At 49.6% G+C, this 4,548-nt stretch overlaps 1 pseudogene; it reads left to right on the forward strand.

Moving 5' to 3' along the window:
• The first annotated feature begins 2,351 nt into the window (after positions 1-2,351).
• Positions 2,352-3,633, forward strand: LOC133065984 (ankyrin repeat domain-containing protein 40-like; annotated as a pseudogene).
• The last annotated feature ends 915 nt before the right edge of the window (positions 3,634-4,548 follow it).

Consider the following 4,548-nt stretch of genomic DNA (forward strand, 5'->3'; position numbering starts at 1 on the left):
CATGGTCCTCCCAGCACGGCCCTGCCAGGCCGGCGACCAGCTTCCCCTCTGCTTGGCTGCTCGCCCCCTCGCCCCTTCCCCCTCTGCCAAGCCGACAGCCTACTTGCTGTGATTTATGGGAGGGCCTGGCACAGGGCTCACAGACTGGAAAATTTCCAGTTTACACAAGAATTCCCTGAAAAATGAGCTTGGTTAATTTATTTCTTTCATTAACGAGTTTGAACTGTGAGATAATCTTTCTGAGCGCCCCCCGTGTGCCCACCCTGCATTGTTCACACATGACAAGCTGCATCCTTGCCTGCCCCCCCTCCCATCTAGGCAGGACCTGGGAGGGCTGACATTGGAGGCGGGGAATCTCAGCCTGTTGGTCTGTCCGCTGAGACTAGGGGCCTGTGGCCGACTGGGGATCCCCTTGTCTCCCACCCTGTTAATAACCAGGTTTGAAGCCGGGGCTAAGTCAGTGAACCCCTTGGCTTCGTGTTGGCTCATTGTACTTATAGAGGGCATGTCCCTGCTTAGGCTATGGGCGACTGAGAGGAGTTTATATCAAAACATTTCTCAACCAGGAACTTAAGACCTAAGGGTGGAGGTAGGATGTATCTGCAGGACCCAACTGGAGGGCAAGTCCTGAGACCAGGCCCACCCTTTACCTGTGTGGCTGGAATGAGAGTGTACCCCCTGACCTGTGGTTTTCCCACTTCTCTTCCTCCAGGACAGCCCGGCCTGCACCCCAAGCTTTGACCCTCTGCTACACAGCTCCCTCTTGAGCATCCATCCAGCCTGGGGTGAGCATGTTGGAGGCTTGACCCACCTCCCAAGGGTGGAATCCAGAAAAGAGGCCCACGTAGACACTGGAAGCCATTGAGGGCCCAGCGGGCAGGGAGGATGAAGAATCTGTCTACAAAGGGGCAGAGGCATGGCTCCTGACTCCTTGCCCCATGGGGAGGGGCACGGCTGCAGAAGAGTGACTGTAGGGGGACGGGAACCCCATTGCCTGGGCCTAAGGGCAGATCTCATGAAATTATGGTGGAAACACAATTGAAAATCAGAGGAGGGGGACTTCCCTGGTGGTCCAATGGTTAAGACACCACACTTCCACTGCAAGGGATGCAGGGTCAAGCCCTAGTCTGGGAATTAAGATCCCACATCATGAGTAATGTGGACAAAAACAAACAAACAAACAAACAAAAACCAGAGCAGGACAGGGTGAAGCCAGGAGGAGGCAGCAGAGTCTATGGGTAGAGGACCTGGGCTTTGGAGCAGGACTGCCTGGTTGGATTCCCGACTCTATCACTTTCTGGCTGTGCAACTATGGGCAAGTTATTTAACCTCTCTGATCTAAGCATCTTGGTTTGGATGAGGATGAAAATTGTTTCCTCAAAGGACTTCTGAGAGTCAGATAACCTATGAATGCATGGAGCTCACTCTCTGACACATAATAGGGATTCAGTTAGTGGAAGTGAGTATTGTCATATTAATGGGAGCATCATTAGGAGACCTAATGACAGTGCTTTGGAAACATCCAGCCTTGTAGTGGATACGGCGGACTCTGGAGGCACCTGCCTCTACTGTTTACTGGCTGTGAAATCACATGAGCTTCCTGGGCCTGGGATTCCTCATTTCCAACACAGCAGTTCTAAAAACCACCTCACAGGATATTATGCAAATTAAGTGGAATAATGCATGTTGAGGGTTTAGCGCATGGTGAGCACTTAGACAAAATTAGTTATTATTATCTGTTAAGTGTCTGTTGTTGTTCAGTCGCTGAGTTGTGTCCGACTCTTTGTGACCCTATGGACTGCAGCCTTCTTTGTCCTTCACTATCTCCTGGAGTTTGCTCAAATTCATGTCCATTGAGTCGGTGATGCCATCCAACCATCTCGTCCTCTGCCACCCTCTTCTCCTTTTGCCTTCTATCTTTCCCAGCATCAGGAGCTTTTCACATCAGATGGCCAAAGAATTGGAGCTTCAGCTTCAGCATCAGTCCTTCCAGTGAATATTCAGGGTTGATTTCCTTTAGGATTGATCTGGTTTGATTGTAAAAGTCTTCTCCAGCACCAAAGTTTAAAAGCATCAATTCTTCAGTGCTCAGCCTAAAGAGCCTATTGATGAAAGGGAAAGAGGAGAGTGAAAAAGCTGGCTTAAAACTCGGCATTCAAAAAACTAAGATCAGTCACTCTGAATAGGTCCCCCCGGAGCCAGCCTGTGGGAAGCGTGACCAGGAGGAGGTTTAGGCCCGCGGGCCGGGGCAGCAGGGGAGCAGCGGGCGTGCCCCCGCGCGGTCTCTCCATGGTGGGGACCAGCCAGGGCTGGGCAGGCGTACCCTGACGGGGACCTGGGGCCAAGGGAAAATGAGCGCTCTCCTCGAGCAGAAGGAGCAGCAGGAGAGGTTGCGGGAGGCCGTGGCCTTGGGGGACTTTCAGGAGGTGCAGAAACTGATGGACAGCAGGGTGGATGTGAACTCCCAAAATGAGGTGAACGGCTGTTTCAAATATGGGACTTTATCCAAGACTTCAGATACCTGCCAGTGATTGAGTCCTTCCCAACTAAATAAGGAGCCACATTTTAAGAAGTGACCTGTTTACATTGGGCGTGTAAACGCAATCATAGTCAGGTGGTCTCTTACTGAAATCAGGAGCTGACAAAGAGATTCTTATCACAAAGGGAGAAATGCCCATCCAGCTAACATCAAGAAGAGAAATTAGGAAGATTATGGGAGTGGAAGATGGTGATGGTGACAGCGACGACCACCCCCAGCTGAAAAAGGAGTCAGAACTGCCCTTCGTTCCCATCTATTTGGCCAGCCCAGCCTTCCCTTTTATCTATACACCTGCATCAGAGGATTCAGCCCAGCTACAGAATGGGGGCCCCCACACCTCCTGCATCACCCCCTGCAGATGGCTCGCCTCCGTTGCTGCCCCCTGGAGAAACTCCCCTGCTTGGGCCCTTTCCACGGGACCACACCTCTTTGGCACTGGTTCGGAATGGGGATGTGTCTGCCCCCTCTGCCATACTTAGAACACCAGAAAGCACAAAATCAGGTCCTGTTTGTCAGCCACCAGTGAGTCAGACTCGATCCCTGTTCTGTACTGTCCCATCCAAGCCACCAATGTCTCTGGAGCCTCAAAATGGGACATATGCAGGACCAGTGCCAGCATTCCAGCCATTTTTCTACACTGGAGCATTTCCATTTAATATGCAAGAGCTGGTACTCAAGGTGAGGATTCAGAGCCCGTCTCTTAGAGAAAATGATTTTGTTGAAATTGAACTGGACCGACAGGAGCTCACCTACCAAGAGTTGCTCAGAGTGAGTTGCTGTGAGCTGGGTGTTAATCCTGATCAAGTGGAGAAGATCAGAAAGCTACCCAATACTCTGGTAAGAAAGGACAAATATGTTGCTCGACTCCAAGATTTTCAAGAGCTGGAACTGGTTTTAATGATAAGTGAAAATAATTTTCTGTTCAGAAATGCTGCATCCACACTGACTGAAAGGCCTTGCTACAATAGGAGAGCTTCAACACTGACTTACTAATGCAGCAGGAACTTTTATTACCGAGTATTGTGACAGTGTGCATCACCTCTGGGCCAAGGACAAGCCATTGATCTAATGCCTTGGATGCCCAAGGAGGGCCCCTGATGCCACTTCGTAGTGTACACTAACATCGTTCTGCCAAGGTAGGAAGCCCCTGATCCCCAAGCAGCGGTGCCACTCTTCCAAGCCTCTTGGTGCACAGTAAACCTATTGCTTGAAGCTGTGAACAGCTGAGAAGTGGCCTGGAGAGGCAGAAGCCACTGGTTCTATACCGAGTGTGTTTTCTGTGTATGTAAGAGAGTTGTCTAGGCAGAAGCCGAGAGGGAGCAGAGCCTGTTTCCATCCTGTTGACGGTGCACCTGTAGGGCCAGGATGCACTTCTCTCGGTGTTGCGTGTTCACAACTCTCCCGAAGTGTGAACTGACTAGAGAGGAAAACGGGAAAGCCGAGCTACTGGACACAGGAATTGTAGTGTGACTTGTGGCTGTGAGGTTTCATATAACATGCTTATAAATGTTCCTCAGGTTAAAAGTATTTAAGAATACAGTTACCTAATGTAAATGCGCTGTTAACCAAAAGAGCTTCCCCTCCCCCCACCTTGTCCATTGTAAACACTCATGACTTTCTGTCTCTAAAAAAAAAAAAACAAACTAAGATCATGGGTTCTGATCCCATCAATTCATGGCAAATAGATGGGGGAAACAATGGAAATAGTGACAGACTTTATTTCCTTGGGCTCCAAATCATTGCAGATGGTGACTGTAGCCATGAAATTAAAAGAAACTTGCTCCTTGGAAGAAAAGCTATGACAAACCTAGACAGCATATTAAAAAACAGAGATATTACTTTGCCAACAAAAGTCCGTCTAGTCAAGGCTATGGTTTTGCCAGTAGTCATGTATGGATGTGAGTTGGACTATAAAGAAAGCTGGGCGCTGAAGAATTGATGCTTTTGTACTGTGGTGTTGGAGAAGACTCTTGAGAGTCCCTTGGACTGCAAGGAGATCTAACCAGTCC

This window comes from Dama dama, chromosome 12 (assembly GCF_033118175.1).
Source record: "Dama dama isolate Ldn47 chromosome 12, ASM3311817v1, whole genome shotgun sequence".
NCBI lineage: Eukaryota > Metazoa > Chordata > Mammalia > Artiodactyla > Cervidae > Dama > Dama dama.